The following is a 17,195-nucleotide window of genomic DNA, read 5'->3' on the forward strand; positions in this document are numbered from 1 at the left end:
TGTAGACTAGAGAAAACACTGAAGCTGAGCTGCGCACTGATCTTCTGCTTTCCATATATGCTGAATATCTGGGTCAGAGAGAATGTCATGTGTTGGGAGGGAAAGGCTGTTCATCGAAGATCACAGAGAGAGAGGCAGGAGACCACAAGCAAGGAAGCATCAGGTGACTCCAAACACTAGTCAGCAAGAGTCCTGTGTTTGTCAGTAAGCCTGCATAGCACTGCCCTTAAATTAATTAACCACTCCATTATCCACACAATTTCTGAGAAAGGCACTGCAAGTTTGATGTTCTGGTAATTCTTGAATTGTTACCTGGCTGGTTTTGCTTGTGCCCTGCAGCTTAAAACAAGCTTTGCAAGGGACCGGTTGCCAGAATTCGGAGCTGAGAATTTAAAAGTAGCTGACTTATTTAATCCTGGCATATTTGCCTAACGAGCCCCATCAGTGGCAGGGTCAGCTCAAGACATTTTGCTGCCTGAGGTGAAGGACAAGATGGCACCCACCCCCAAGGCACATACAGAAGCCAGTTTGATTGGCAGTTGAATCTTACTCCAATACTGGGGAAATGAAAGTATCTTGTCATGTAGATCCCTCAGGGGACAGAGGAAGATTGAGACGAGAAGAGCAAAGTGAAAGCAGCCTGGCATTGCCTTAACTTAGGCAGCATACACACGGTGCATTTAAAGCACATCTCTCCCAAAGAATCCTGAGAACTGTAGTTTATCCATCACAGCTACCATTTCCCAGCACCCACAACAAATTACAGCTCTCCGAATCCCTCGGGTAGAAGGAAATACTTTAAATGTGCTTTAAATGTACAGTGCATATAGGTAATGGTAAAGGTAAAAGGTCTCTACCCCTGGATGATTTCAATAGAGACAGCACTCTCATGCTTAAAGGTAAAGGGACCCCTGACCATTAGGTCCAGTCGTGGCCGACTCTGGGGTTGCAGCGCTCATCTCGCTTTCTTAGCCGAGGGAGCCGACGTACAGCTTCCGGGCCATGTGGCCAGCATGACTAAGCCGCTTCTGGCGAACCAGAGCAGCACACGGAAATGCCGTTTACCTTCCCGCCGGAGCGGTACCTATTTATCTACTTGCACTTTGACATGCTTTCAAACTGCTAGGTTGACAGGAGCAGGGACCCAGCAATGGGAGCTCACCCCGTCGCGGGGATTTGAACCGCCAACCTTCTGATCAGCAAGTCCTAGGCTCTGTGGTTTAACCCACAGCGCCACCCACGTCCCTACTCTCATGCTTAGATTTCATTAAAGTCAAGAGCTTTCTTTGGATTGTGCCCTTAGCACGTTTGCAGCTTCTGAAAGGTCATGAATAAATCTACATAGTAGGCCTTTATGTAATTCAATGGCAGTTCGGATCTCAAGTGGTTTTACCACCCTCTAGTGGGAAATAATCATCTTCATAAAAGGAAACTATTTTATGTGGAGAAGAGATTTATCCTTCTCTGTTGTCCTGGATCAGCAGGATTTCAGGGGGACATAGCCAAAGAAGCAACAGTATTTGAATTCTTTTTAAAACAGCAGCTACTCTAAAACTGAATGAGAAAGCCTAGTGGGGAGCAGAGTGGGTGGGTGGATTCCTCAAGACATGACCTGAAGACACATAATTGTCAGGAACTGCTCAGTCTCGGTGCAATACCACCATGTGGTGAACCATTGGATGGCAAGTCTGAGCTTCTCAGTGAAGTTCTTCAGACCATGGGCTGACTCCAAACTAGCCATTGGATTATCCTGGACAGGAAAGACTATTTCTTGCTAAGCTGTACTCAGATAACAAGTGTGGGAGCCATGCAGCCACTAGTAGCTTGTAATGCTACGTAGTCCCTCACTGAGCTCAGTGATGCAGCAGTATAACCATATATGGAGTTGTGTTCCCCCTCGGCAGTAATTACCTTTTATGGTGATGGTGTCGTAAAACCATGATCGGGCGATGTAACGTGAGACATTGGCATGATGACCATGCTGGCTGTGAGACAACGGATAATAAAATAGACCGGAGAGGAGGAAAGTTCAGAATGAGCTGCTCTCCACCCTGAAAATACTTTTGTCTTTCTGTGTCCTTTTTCTATGCTATGCACCATTTTTATGACAGCTGGTCTCCGTCAAACAAGATCTTCTGGTGTGCTCCAGTATTACTGGTTTACACCTTAGTCCCTTCTTTTGTTTAGTCCTTTGTTGTTGTCTTGGTCTTTGCCCTGGATGTCTAGCATGTCCTTAGTTCTACACTGAATATAACCCTTAGGCTTCAGCCCTGGCTACTGGCTGGTCCCATGGCTCCTGGGCCTCCCTGGATGGCTGCCCATGGCAACAAAGCAGCCCTTACTGGAAAATGAGGGAGATCTTGGTCAAGTGGCCAGATGGAAGATTTTTGCAGAATGCCAAGTACACCATTTAGATTGAGTTTCATAGAATCATAGAACTAGAAAGGACCCCGAGGGTCACCTAGTGCAACCCCCTAATCTTGGAGGAAAGATGGGACCTTAACATAACAAATAAAATAGGTAAATCATGTCTACAAATTGCCTATGGATGAGAAAAAGTAGTTCATGTAAAAAAACAGAGCAAGGTAGCCATTCAACTAAGTTTTCCTCAGAGAAGACCCCTTGAAATGAATGAACCTAACTTACATGGAGGCAATCTCCATCAATTATGTTTTAGCTATCTATTTCTGAGGAGCATATACTTCTCTGATTAATATAAAGTAATCATAGCAAAATGCTCTCGGAATGTACCATTGTGTTTTAAATTCACTCCTGAATCTATCCAATAGGAAGCCCTTCAACCCTGCTGTGGATATTGCTCTGTTTCACTACCAAAAGTGAAGTGACACTTGCCTGCCACTAGATGGACCTTGGTCTTAAAACAGGTTAAATAGAAATATATTGGGCTCAATCGGTGGCCCCAAAGGGCCCATATAATACTTTGACAATGATGTGCATTCATAATTCATTGAAATAAGAAGCAGACATGGATTTGCCTCCCTCAAGACATGTTTTGAGGAGAGACTTCAGGAATGTCAAGCACTTTTTCCAGGGTTCTGTTTCCATGGAATGAAGGTCAGTGGAGACAGTGATGTCTATAGAATGTTTGGTATTATTTACACATATGTGGAACCTGAGCATAGGATGGATGGGAGCACAGCATTAACAGATTATGCTTCTCCATCAGGCATCCAGGGAAACCCCCCCCCCCTGACACAACTTGGGTTCAGCACATGTCTCTGTCTCCAGGTTCCAGAATCAGCCCAAACTTTCTCACACAACAATTCCCTCCTACACACATACCACACACTTCGCCTATAATCTACATCCTAGGATGATGCAGCATCCTGCCAGGTGAGGGGGGGGAAACACCCACTCATGAATACTCCATGAAACCTGAAAATGGGTCCATTTGCAGAACTGGAAAACAAAATAACATCAGAACCACTTAAAAAGCAGCTATTAGCTGTCAGCAAGTTAGCCTCTACCAGCAATAGAAATTAAGGTAATTCATAAGTTACAAAAGAGGTGTACACTTACCACCAATGTCCATATCCACCTTGAAATTAATGTTGTGAGTGTGAATCGCTCCCAGTGCCCACTCTTCAACTCTGTTTCCAAATTGCAAGGCATCGCCAAAGTAAAAAGCAGATTGAATGTACCCACTTGCATGGATACTAACTCCGACAGCTCCATTTTGATGAAATTTAAAATCCCAAACATAATCATAATTAGCAACTGAAGATATGGACCTAAAGACCAGAACGGAATCGACCAACCCTCCGTAAAACGGAGGCTCTGAGCGGTCATAATGTCGTCGCACAGGGACCTCAGCATTCTGCTCAAAGATGCAGATAGAGTTTTTGCGAGTGGCAGGCAATGAGGAATCAAGAAAATAGTGCCTATCCAAATAGGTAGCCAAGTAGGGACAATCCACGCCTTGGGTGAGAGTGGAGCCACTTGAACCAATGCCAAAGCTTAAGTCCATGTATCTGGTGAGCATTGCCCCTGGAGTATTGGAGCCATAGATGGCAGATGCATCTTGCAAGCTTAACTCATAAACTATCCTCTCACCCTTAAACCTAACATCAAAGATCCGTGGCCCCCTATTAGCATCTATGCCAAAGGCAAAACTCCAGGGCATGAAGAAAACTTGGTTATTCCAAATGCTGTAGCGGGGGCCACGAGGTTCATAGTGCAAGGGGCCTAGTCTCTGGTGTGGAACCCTCTGCTTCAATGAGGAATATCCTCCATCAGAAGGAGCCTTTTTCACCTTGGCTACTTTAACATGTCCCGTAATGAACTGCCTCTCAATATCTTCCATGTCCTCAAAGTACTGTCCATTATAGAAGACTTTTAACACCTTCCAGTGTGAAATGTTGAGGCTGCTAAGATCAACCTGGATGTCAAATCCAAATGGATGCAGATAACTACCAGGCACATTCTGGAAATGAGCAACCCAGATTCTCCGGTCTCCTGATTTTAATCCGGGTGGCAATCCATGGTAGTATGCGAAATTGCTTCCATTGTAATAAAGTACTTCCTGCATAAAGTTTGGAGCCTTTGGGTATTCCTTGTTCTTCAGGAAAGTATGGATTTCTTTGAACTCATTATTTAGGAGAAACCTTTTGGAGTAAGGCAACTTCCCTCCATACTTCTGCACTGTGACATCTTGGTGGTACATTGGATTTGGAAGAGGACCAACCACAAACTCTGTGACATTTGGGTCCTGCTGGTTTCCAAAATGGAGCACAGCCAGAGCTTGCCGCGCAGGCCTACTCCCTTGGTGGTCCAAGAATTGCAGCACTTCGGCTTTGGGAGGAAGCTGAAGGGTGATAGAAAAAATGCAGTTGTCCGATGGCTTGGCTTGAGGAGGTTCTACCAATGGCACCCCCAGGTTGTACTGCAGGTAGATCTTCACTTGCATGATCTCTTCCGGAGTCAAATCAGCAAATACCTGGCTGTAGATTCCATGGCCTCTTTCCTCCAGTCCCATCTCCTGAAGATGGCTGTCACAAAGCATGGGTTTCCCTCCTCTGTTTTGGAAAGCCCAGACCAAGATGAATATGATGGCTGTGCATAGAGCTAGGAGAAGATAAGTCAATTTCAAGTTCATGTTCAGCAACGCTGTAAGCAGGTTCCTGGAGTTTTTTTTTTATTATAAATAAGTAAAAAACCCTGAATTTCGAAGAAAGTAGGGGGAAATACCAGCTCTGCAAGTGAGTTTCAAAACTGCGTGGTTTTCTTCATCTATGCAAACACCACCTAATGTGATGCATCTTCAAGGTCTTTCACAGAGCAAAGGAATGATGTACACATTCACACCTTAATTAGCTTATCTGTCAAGTCTGAACACCTTTCTCGTAATTGGATTAGACACAGCCTACACAAGCAGTTGAAACATAAACTGCCATTAAGCAATTGTCTTTCAGAAGCAGCCAAAAAAAAAATGTTTAGAGGAGGAAGGTGTGGGGAATATATTTGAAAACAGGATCAAATGTGAAAGCCAACTGATCCGCATGTGCCTGATTCTTGAAGTTGATGCATCCCTGAATTCTACTGAATTTTCTACAGAAGGGTAATACTGAAGTCCAAATCTTCAGGACTGCTGACAGAGACTGGAGGTGGTTAGGATAAGGTTACCAGACGTCCCCGTTTCCCGGGGACAGTCCCTGGATTTACAAATCAGTCCCCTGACAAAATTCTATCATTCCAACTGAAGTTGAAAAGTGCCCCTGGATTCATTGAAAAAAAACTGGTAACCTTACGTTAGGAGGGAGTGGAGCTGCCTCTCCGATAATGAAGAGCTTTGCCAATAGAAGATGCTCATTAATGATCCATCAGCATAGAGCTCCAGTATCCAGTGTTAGGGTTGAAAGCTGACATTGTGCGAGCAAGGCAAGATGACGATGGCCTTGGATCTACTGGATTCAAGACCTCTCCATTCACCAGAGAAGCCCACAATTGTGCATGCTCTCTATACCCACCTTGTGCACTCTCAAAGCACTATTACACCACTTTAACAGTCATGGAGAATCCTGTAAATGTGCTGGGAATTGTAGCTCTGTGAGGTCAGCAGCCTTAACAAGCTACAGTTCCTATGATTCTCTATGACTGGTATTCTACATCTCGGTACTATTTCATAGGATCAAAACCACTGTTGATTCAATAGAAGAGTGATACTGCTTATATATTCACTCAACCACTAAAGAGCATGGGAAGTGTACATTATAGCACCCGCCTCAATCTCCATAGCATGCAAATGCGTTATGGCATTTCATGTTGCTGTGCCGGCTTACAAATTAATTTCCATTGCACTTGGTTTTTCATCCCCAGTCCCATTCTTCTGTAGACTGGAGAAAACACTAAAGCTGACTCTCTGCTTTCCTTATATGCTGACTGTTTGGATCAGAGAGAAAAAGGCTATGCCTAGTGGGGAATAGAAGATTGATAGATCGTAGAGAGAGAGGCAGGAGACTGCAAGCATCAGGTGACACAAAACAATAGTCAGCAAGAGTCCGTCACTTGTGAGTAATCCTGCACAGCACTGACCTTAAATTAATCAGCGACTGAATTTATCAGCATAATTTCTGAGAAAGGCAGAGCAAGCTTGATGTTTTGGTAATTCTTGAATAGTTACCTAGCTGGTTTTGCTTGTGCCCTGCAACTTAAAACAAGCTTGGCAGATTGCCAGAATTCAGAGCTGTATCCTATTTATTTAGTATCCAACTTATTTAATCCTGACATATTACAGAGTGAGATTCACCTAACAAGCCCCATCAGTGTTATGACCAGCTCAAGACATTTTGCTGCCTGAGGTGAAGGGCAAGATGGCAGCTTCCTCCAAGTTTGATTGGCAGTTGAATCTTACTCCAATATAGGGGAAAGGAAGGTATCTTCCACTGCACTCAAGGGCATACGGGGTATAGGTAAAGGTAAAGGGACCCCTGACCATTAGGTCCAGTTGTGACCGACTCTGGGGTTGCGGCGCTCATCTCGCTTTATTGGCCGAGGGAGCCGGTGTACAGCTTCCGGGTCATGTGGCTGGCATGACTAAGCCACTTCTGGCAAACCAGAGCAGTGCACGGAAACGCCGTTTACTTTCCCGCCAGAGCGGTACCTATTTATCTACTTACACTTGACGTGCTTTCGAACTGCTAGGTTGGCAGGAGCTGGAACCGAGCAACGGCAGCTCACCCCGTCGCGGGGATTCGAACTGCCGACCTTCTGATTGGCAAGTCCTAGGCTCGGTGGTTTAACCCACAGCGCCACCCGCATCCCTTATAGAGGGTATAGGGCAGACCAAATGTCACTCACAACTCTTTCCCTGCCTCTCAGCATCTGCTGCCTGAGGCAGCTGTCTCACTCTGCCACATCATAGGGTCAGCCTCGGTCAGTGGAAGCCCTGTGTAAGGACCTGCATTTGCACAATAGGGCTTTCTTCTCCCATCTCCTACCCCCATCCTGCAAAAGTGACAAGGGGGGACCCCCAGAGCAGCACAATGGGGAAGGAGAAGAGGGGTTGTTCTGTGCGGCAACCTGAAAATCTTGCACTGACTGAATATTCAAAATAGCATGACACTGACTTCCTCCTTCTGACTCTTAGTGTAGCATTACCTCCAGGGGGCAGAGGAAGACTGAGACAAGAAGAGCAAAGTATAAATTGGCTTAACTTAGGCTGCATACACACTGTACATTTAAACCACGTATCTCCCAAAGAATCCTGGGAACTGTAGTTTATCCATCACTACTTCAATTCCCAGCACCGGTATGCTTTAAATGTATGGTGCATATGCAACATTACAATTCCCATGTTGTTCAGTACATGAGAGAATTTGTAGATGCTTTAAGTGACAAGCACTATAGCACAGCTTAGAGGGCAATTCACAGAAAAGCTGCTTACATTCAGTTATTCCTATCAGACCTCACCTGGAGTACTGTGTCCAGTTCTGGGCACCACAGTTCAAGAAGGACACTGACAAACTGGAACGTGTCCAGAGGAGGGCAACCAAAATGGTCAAAGGCCTGGAAACGATGCCTTATGAGGAACGGCTAAGGAAGCTGGGCATGTTTAGCCTGGAGAAGAGGAGGTTAAGGGGTGATATGATAGCCATGTTCAAATATATAAAAGGATGTCACATAGAGGAGGGAGAAAGGTTGTTTTCTGCTGCTCCAGAGAAGCGGACACGGAGCAATGGTTCCAAACTACAAGAAAGAAGATTCCACCTAAACATTAGGAAGAACTTCCTGACAGTAAGAGCTGTTCGACAGTGGAATTTGCTGCCAAGGAGTGTGGTGGAGTCTCCTTCTTTGGAGGTCTTTAAGCAGAGGCTTGACAACCATATGTCAGGAGTGCTCTGATGGTGCTTCCTGCTTGGCAGGGGGTTGGACTCGATGGCCCTTGTGGTCTCTTCCGACTCTATGATTCTATGATTCTATGATCAGATCATCCTTAGTTCTCGTTTCAATGGAGACAGCTCTCTCATGCTCACATTTCATTGCATTCGATAGCTATCTTTGAACTGTGCCCTTGGTACATTCACAGCTTCTGGAAAGTCATGTAGAAACGGCTTTGCATGGCGGGGAACATAAGATTGGGAGATCGTAGAGAGTGTGGCATGAGATGGCAGGCATGCGTCAGGTGACCCATAATGCAAGTCAGCAAGATATCTGCATTTGTGAGTAAACCTGCACAACACTGGCCTTGACTGAATCACTTAATAAATCAATTAACTAATGCAAAAGTAACTGTTTGCTACACAAGTAAAAGGAATTGTGGGTTCCCACTCCTCCAGCAGAAGCCTTTTGGAGGAGTGTCTGACACTGCAGCAGAGAGGGTGAGATGGGAAACTTTGGATGCTAGAGAAAGGGTGCTAAAGGAGAAGAAGAGGAGGGGGAGGAGGAGTTTGGATTTGATATCCCGCTTTATCACTACCCGAAGGAGTCTCAAAGCGGCTAACATTCTCCTTTCCCTTCCTCCCCCCCACAACAAACACTCTGTGAGGTGAGTAAGGCTGAGAGACTTCAGAGAAGTGTGACTAGCCCAGCAGCTTCATGTGGAGTAGTGGGGAAGCGAACCCGGTTCACCAGATTACGAGTCCACCACTCTTAACCTGTACACCACACTGACCTGACAACCAAGGAGAACTACAAAGGTGGAATTTTCTCTTTTTTAGCCATTGCCACTTACAGCCTAACTACACATGGCACAAAATTCATAATACACAGCATTATGTACAGGGTTGTTGTTGTTGTTGTTTTAAATGAACTAATACCAACTGGGAGGGCCCAGTTAGTATTAGGACTGCAGTCCACAGGTAAGTTATGTTTAATTCTGCTAAGCTGACATCCTATCCTGCATGAAATTACCCATGTGGGGTGGAAATCCTTGGCACCAATGGGATCTTCCCCACCCCACCCCCTGGTGAATTTCTGAGCAGGGGTGATTTTCATGGGAACAAAACAGCATTGGGAGTGCTGCAGTACTGCCAAAAAATCAGGTTTGCTTGCCCCTGAAACCTGCTAAAGATGCAGTACACTTGGATTTAATTTTAACGTATGATGCCTTGATTCAGTGTGCCTCCAGACTGCCAGTATGAAAGATTCAAGCACATACTGGAACTTCAGGTTTGTGCAATTAAAGTGGATCAAAGGTAGCTGGTGCAACAAACCCACTTGATTTTTAAATTTTTTTTAGATGAGATTTTGTGGTTAGGAAATGCATTGGATTGTGTGGGATGAATGAATGGGTAATGGGAAGTTGCACAAGGAGCCCACAGGTAGGGTTGAATCCTGACCAGACAGAAGTACTGTTCTTGGGGAACAGGGGGCGGGCTGGTGTGGGGGACTCCCTGGTCCTGTATGGGGTAACTGTGCCACTGAAGGACCAGGTGCACAGCCTGGGAGTCATTTTGGACTCACAGCTGTCCATGGAGGCGCAGGTCAATTCTGTTTCCAGGGCAGCTGTTTACCAGCTCCATCTGGTACGCAGGCTGAGACCCTACCTGCCCGCGGACTGTCTTGCCAGAGTGGTGCATGCTCTAGTTATCTCCCACTTAGACTGCTGCAATGCACTGGTAGAGGAATGGGAGTGTGGAGGGAGCAGACCACCCCTGGCACCACTATTCCGGGAGGGAGCCATTGCAGCGTGCCCCCCAGATACGCTCCGCGGACACCCCATGCATGCCAGGTGCCACGCCCCCACAGGCAGGGCGTCACACCGCCAGAACTTGCGCCACGCACCTGCCAGCAGCATACCACGCCCTGGGATGTGCGGCACGCCCCCCCTGGGGGCGCCAGCCATGCCCCTGCCTGCTCTCCACCCCCAGTAGTCTAGCATGCAGCTTCGCCACTGCTGCAATGCGCTCTACATGGGGCTACCTTTGAAGGTGACCTGGAAACTACAACTAATCCAGAATGCTGCAGCTAAGACTGGTGACTGGGAGTGGCCACTGAGACCACATAACACCAGTCCTGAAAGACCTACATTGGCTCCCAGTACATTTCTGGGCACAATTCAAAGTGTTGGTGCTGACCTTTAAAGCCCTAAACGGCCTCAGTCCAGTATATCTGAAGGATCATCTCCACCCCCATCATTCAACCCGGACACTGAGGTCCAGTGCTGAGGGCCTTCTGGCGCTTCCCTCACTGCAAAAAGCGAAGTTACAGGGAACCAGGCAGAGGGCCTTCTCGGTAGTAGTGCCCATCTGTGGAATGCCCTCCCACCAGACATCAAAGAAATAAACAACTATTCGACATTTAGAAGACATCTGAAGGCAACCCTATTTAGGAAAGTTTTTAATGTTTGATCTTTTATTGTGTTTTTAATATCCTGTTGGAAGCCACCCAGAGTGGGTGGGGAAACCCAGCCAGATGGGTGGGGTATAAATAATAAATTATTATTATTATTATTATTATTATTATTATTATTATTATTAAAGTCAGGATGGACTTTTGTTGCTGTATATCTGCCCAGCAAACAAATGAAAATAATGCTCAATGAAGACCAGCTATAATCTAACCTCCAGCTAAACTTTATGCAGGCAAATTAGGATGAGTGTTCAATAAACAGGTCATCTGGAGCAGCCCAAAGAGCAGCCCAACGAGCTCACATGCACAAAAGACAATCAGCTACATTGTCCCTAGTATACATACATAATCTATACGTTCAGCTCCCTTATGCTACTTGGTTACCTGGATAAATATTAATGATGAGTTCCAGCATGGATGCCAAGAGAAACGTCAAGAACTTTTGTGGGATGTGGGGTTGCACAGTGAAAGCTGGCAGGTTTCTGCAGCATTAGGGTGCAAGCTGCAAGCTGGTCTTAGCCACAGGACAGCCCAAACTCTATGTCTGTGGTAGTGACTTTCAGGTGTTGGAGATAAGGAACATCTCAGATTTTCTGCAAACTGTCCATCACTGAGCCTTCAGTGATAGTTTATGTGTGTTTTCTGGTGCTTTTCATAGACAGAGAGGCATGGAAATGAAGAAACCACTGGTAAGCCATTCATGAAAACTGTAACAAGGAGAACATATGTATGAGCTACAGATACAGAATCATGCCACTTCTAGCTCTCAGAAAGCGAAAATAAAAGGCAGCCTTTTATCAAATACTTAAAGGCAAATTTAACGAAATGCTCCATGAAATCTAACAAAATAATCACAGAAACAGGGGTGCAAAATAACACCGGAACCTGTGTAAAAAGCAGCAATTGGCTCTTAGCAAGCAAGCACAGAAAATTCACAGAAGAGACATCCACTTACCACCAATGTCCATATCCACCTTGAAATTAATGTTGTGAGTGTGAATCGCTCCCTGGGTCCACTCTTGCACCCTGTTACCAAATTCCAAGGCATTGCCGAAGTAAAAAGCAGATTGAATGTATCCACTGGCATGGACCCTGACACCGATAGCTCCATTTTGGTGAAAAATAAAATCCCAAACGTAATCATAATTATTTACTGCAGTTACGGACCTAAAGACCAGAACGGAATCAACCAACCCTCCGTAAAATGGAGGCTCTGAGCGGTCATAATGCCGTCTCACAGGGACCTCAACATTCTGCTCAAAGATGCAGATAGAGCCTTTGCGAGTGACAGGCAACGAGGAATCAAGAAAAATGTTCCTGTCCAAATAGGTCGCCAGGTAAGGACAATCCACACCTTGGGTGAGTGTAGAGACACGTGCACCCATGCCAAAGCTAACATCCATGTATCTGGTTTGCATGGGTGCTGGATTGTTGGAGCCATAGATGGCAGATGCATCTTGCAAGCTTAACTCATAGACTATCCTCTCACCCTTAAACCTTACGTCAAAGACCTGTGGTCCCCTATTAGCATCTATGCCAAAGGCAAAACTCCAGGACATGAAGAAAACCTGGTTATTCCAGATGCGGTAGCGGGGACCACGAGGTTCATAGTGCAAGGGGCCTAGTCTCTGGTGTGGAACCCTCTGCTTCAATGAGGAATATCCTCCGTCAGAAGGAGCCTTTTTCACCTTGGCTACTTTAACATGTCCCATAATGAATTGTCTCTCAATATCTTCCATGTCCTCAAAGTACTGTCCATTATAGAAGACTTTTAGCACCTTCCAGTGAGAAACATCTAGGCTGTGAATATCCACATGGACTTCAAATCCTACTGGATGCAGATAACTACCAGGTACATTCTGGAAATGAGCAACCCAGATTTTCCGGTCTCCTGATTTTAGTCCAGGTGGTATTCCATAGGAGTATCCGAAATTGCTTCCATTGTAATAAAGCACTTTCTGCATAAAGTTTGGAGCCTTGGGGTATTCCCTATTCTTCAAGAAAGTATGGATCTCTCTCAGCTCATTCTCCAAAAAAAACCTTCTGTAGTAAGGCAACTTCCCTCCATACTTCTGCACTGTGACATCTTGGTGGTACATTGGATTTGGAAGAGGACCAACCACAAACTCTGTGACATTTGGGTCCTCCTGGTTTCCAAAATGGAGTACAGCCAGAGCTTGCCGTGCAGGCCTGATCCCTTGGTGGTCCAGGAATTGCAGCACTTCAGCTTTGGGAGGAAGCTGAAGGGTGATAGAAAAAATGCAGTTGTCCGATGGCTTGGCTTGAGGAGGTTCTACCAATGGCACCCCCAGGTTGTATTGCAGGTAGATTTTCACTTCCACGAACTCTTCCGGAGTTAAATCAGCAAATACCTGGCTGTAGATTCCATGGCCTCCTTCCTCCAGTCCCATCTCCTGAAGATGGCTGTCACAAAGCATGGGCTTCCCTCCTCTGTTTTGGAAAGCCCAGACCAAGATGAATATGATGGCTGTGCATAGAGCTAGAAGAAGATAAGCCAATTTCAAGTTCATGTTCAGCATCGCTGTAAGCAGGTTCCTGGAATTTCACAAAGCAGCCTGTCGAATGTAGATTGAAATAGCAAACTGAAATAGCAGAATTCCGCATGAGGGCAAAACCAAAGTTGAAAGAAACTCAGGGAAGGAACTTGTTATGCAAGGGATTTTCAGAACTGAATACTGCTCTTGCTCTAAGCAAGCAAGTACCACCCATACCATGAATCTCAAAGGTCTTGTGTAGTAGAAAGCAAGACCTTAATACCTTAATAATCGCATTCATCAAGTCTGAACACTTTTCTCCTGATTTTATTAGTCACAGACAACAGAAAGAGTTAAAACATAAGCCGCTCTTACCCAATCATCTCCCTGCAGAGGCAGAAAAAAAAATATTTCACAGAGGAAGATGTGGGAAACCTCTTTGAAAATAGCATGTAGTGGAAGACCCAGTAAAACCTGCAAGTAAATAAACACTGCAATCCAAAATCCCAGAACCGGTGACAGTGACTGCAGGTCATTAAGGAGGAGTGAAGATGCATCTCCACAGATAAAGAGCTTTGCCAGTGAAGGAAGACATCTACCACAGAAACCTCTGCTAGGTCCTTGAATAGTTCTATGGGTGTAAAACTACCACTGGTAGTTCTTCCACCAGTGATAGCCAGTGCTAGGGTTGAAAATTAGAAATTCTCTGGGTGTGAGTAGTGGGGCAAGAAGGTGATGGCCTTGGGGCTACTGGGTTCAATATCTCACAACTGAGCATTCTCTAGGGCTGCCGTATGTCCAGGTCTTCCCAGATATATCTTGGATTCGTCCTTCGGAAATCACGCCTGGGCAGAATTCCCAATGTCAAAAAAATCCAGACATATTGATTTTTTGGCAAATTTCCTTAAAAGTAGCTCAAAAACAATTTTTTGTTGTTGAGATTCTGTGACTACTCAGGAGGAGTTGAAAAATAAAAAAGTCCACAAAGCGAGAAAGAGAGAGGGGTGGCATCCACACCATACATTTAAACCACTATTATAAACCACTTTAACTGTCATGGGTAATCCTGGGAAGATTAGTTTGTTAAGGGTTCTGGGAATTGTAGCTCTGTGAGGTCAGCATTCTCAATACAGTCCAGTTCCTAGGATTCTCTATGGCTGCTAGAGTGGTATAAGAGTGCTTTAAATATATGGTGAGGATACGACCCCCATACATCCTACCTTGGTTGTTGCAAGCTTGAAGGACTTAGTAGATAGATCTAGTACACAGCCCTTCACCCTCTTAGAATTGCACTCTCAGAAAAGTTTTCATTTATTCCTCCTTTATCCATTGCATTTTCTTTTCACAATACCATCATCCCACCCAGTGGAGCCATTTTGAGATCCTGGAGCAATTTTTGAGGCAGCCGCTGTCATGACATTATGCCATATTTTGAGTGCTTCTTTCTTGGCAGAGTGACCCACAGCAGCAATCCATTAGGGTTAAAGGTACATCTTTTCATCTCTGTCTATAGGGATGCGGGTAATGCTGTTGTCTAAACCACTGAGCTTCTTGGGCTTGCTGATTGGAAGGTCGGCGGTTCGAGACCCCCCAATGAGGTGAGCTCCCATTGCTCTGTCCCAGATTCTGCAAACCTAGCAGTTCGAAAGCACGCCAGTGCAAGTCGATAAATAGGTACTGCTGCGGCAGGAAGGTAAATGGTGTTTCCATGCACTCTGGCACTCGTCACAGTCCTCTGTGCACCAGTAGCGGTTTAGCCATGCTGGCCACATGACCTGGAAAAATGTCTGTGGACAAACGCCGGCTCCCTCAGCCTGAAAGCGAGATGAGCGCCGCAACCCCATAGTTGCCTTTGACTGAACTTAACCGTCCAGGGGTCTTTTATCTTACTTTTAACCTTTACCTTATCTCTGTCTACAGAGAGAAAATGTTGATCTGCAAGTGCGATATGAACCCAAACCACCTGCAAACGGACTTCAAAGGGGCCTGTCGTAACTGCCAATTCAGCCCTCCCCACCTGTTAAAGTTGACACAGGGTGGGAATTAATAATAATAATAAATTTTATTTATATCCCGCCCTCCCCAGCCAAAGCCGGGCTCAGAGCAGCTAACATCAAATGTATAATAGATTAACATAAAATCAGACAATCAATTAAAATACATCCTCAAATCAGATCAGGATCAGAATAAAATCCAATCGGATGGCAACCCGCAGATTAGGGTTGGGGACCTTAAATGCTCACCAGGCCCAACTGTTTGTGCTGAACTTATATGGGCCTGTGAGAAAAATTGGGAGGCCACTTTCATGCATGTTCTTATGAAAGGGGAGAGGGAGTCAGACTGAACCCCGACCAAAGGCCTGGCAGAACAGCTCCATCTTGCAGGCCCTGCAGAAAGATGTCAAGTCTCACAGGGCCCTAGTCTCTTGTGAAAGAGTGTTCCACCAGATTGGAGCCACAGCCGAAAAAGCCCTGGCTCTAGTTTAGGGCAGCCAAACCTCTCTGTGGCCTGGGACCTTCAATATGTTTTTATTTGAAGACCGTAAGTTCTTCTGTGGGACATACCAGGAGAGGCGGTCCCATAGGTACGAGGGTCCTAGGCCGTATAGGGCTTTAAAGGTTAAAACCAGCACCTTAAACCTGATCCTGTACCCCACCGGGAGCCAGTGCATCTGGTATAGCACCGGGTGAATGTAATCTCACAGCGAAGACCCCGTAAGGAGTCTCGCCGCGGCATTCTGCACCCGCTGGAGTTTCTGGGTCAGTCTTAAGGGCAGCCCCACGTAGAGCGAGTTACAATTAAACCTTAAACCTGATCCTGTACCCCACCGGGAGCCAGTGCAGCTGGTATAGCACCGGGTGAATGTGATCTCACAGCGAAGACCCCGTAAGGAGTCTCGCCGCGGCATTCTGCATCTGCTGGAGTTTCTGGGTCAGTCTTAAGGGCAGCCCCACGTAGAGCGAGTTACAATAATCCAGTCTGGAGGTGACTGTCACGTGGATCACAGTGGCTAGGTCAGGGTGAGAGAGGTAAGGAGCCTACTGCTTAGCTTGGCGGAGATGAAAAAATGCCAACTTTGTTGTAGCTGCAAGCGCCTCCATGGAAAGGGAGGTGTCGAAGATTACACCCAAACTCTTAACGGACGGGGCTGGCACTAATTGCACCCCCACAAGAGATGGGAGTTGCCCCCCCAATCCCATATCGTCCCTTCCCAGCCAAAGGACCTCTATCTTCGAAGGATTTAACTTCAACCAGCTCCCACGTAACCATCCAGCCACAGCTTCCAAACATCTGATCAGTGTGTCTGGGGCCGAGTCAGGATGGCCATCCATCAACAGATAGAGTTGGGTGTCATCAGCATACTGATGGCAGCCCAGCCCAAAACTCTGGACAAGCTGGGCGAGGGGGCGCATAAAGATGTTGAAAAGCATTGGGGAGAGTATTGCACCCTGAGGCACTCCACACACCAAGGAGTGGCGCGATGACAGTTCCCCCCCCAAGCGCCACCCTCTGTCCCCGACCAGAGAGAAACGAGCGCAGCCATTGAAGGACTATGCCCTGAATCCCCACGTCGTCAAGGCGGTTGTCCAGGAGTTCGTGATCGACCATGTTGAAAGCTGCTGACAGATCTAGAAGAATCAGCAGCCCCAACCTGCTTCGATCCAGCTGCCTAGGGAGATCATCTGTTAGGGCAACCAGAGCCGTCTCGGTCTCATGACCAGCACGGAAGCCAGACTGGAATGGATCCAGGGCTGATGTTTCATCCAGAAACCCACCAAGCTGTTCAGCAACCGCTCTCTCAATCACCTTACCCAGGAATGGAAGATTCGAAACCGGGCGGTAATTGGATAGATCTAAAGGATCTAATGATGTTTTCTTTAAGAGCGGGTG

The 17,195-nt window shown here is 46.2% G+C and overlaps 2 pseudogenes across 2 annotated transcripts; both read right to left on the minus strand.

Annotated features, from left to right (window-relative positions):
* Positions 1 to 6: 6 nt before the first annotated feature.
* LOC307217418 (amine oxidase [copper-containing] 3 pseudogene) lies at positions 7 to 5,285 on the minus strand (annotated as a pseudogene). The gene is made up of 2 exons (XR_013844020.1): positions 3,541 to 5,285; positions 7 to 68 (listed from the first exon to the last, which is right to left on the minus strand). The product of XR_013844020.1 is annotated as an amine oxidase [copper-containing] 3 pseudogene (transcript).
* A 6,456-nt stretch (positions 5,286 to 11,741) lies between these two features.
* On the minus strand, positions 11,742 to 13,361 carry LOC307217419 (amine oxidase [copper-containing] 3 pseudogene; annotated as a pseudogene). Its single transcript has one exon. The product of its transcript is annotated as an amine oxidase [copper-containing] 3 pseudogene (transcript).
* Between the last annotated feature and the right edge of the window lie 3,834 nt (positions 13,362 to 17,195).

The sequence above is a fragment of the Podarcis cretensis genome (genome assembly GCF_951804945.1).
Source record: "Podarcis cretensis genome assembly, chromosome: 5".
Taxonomy (NCBI): Eukaryota; Metazoa; Chordata; class Lepidosauria; order Squamata; family Lacertidae; genus Podarcis; species Podarcis cretensis.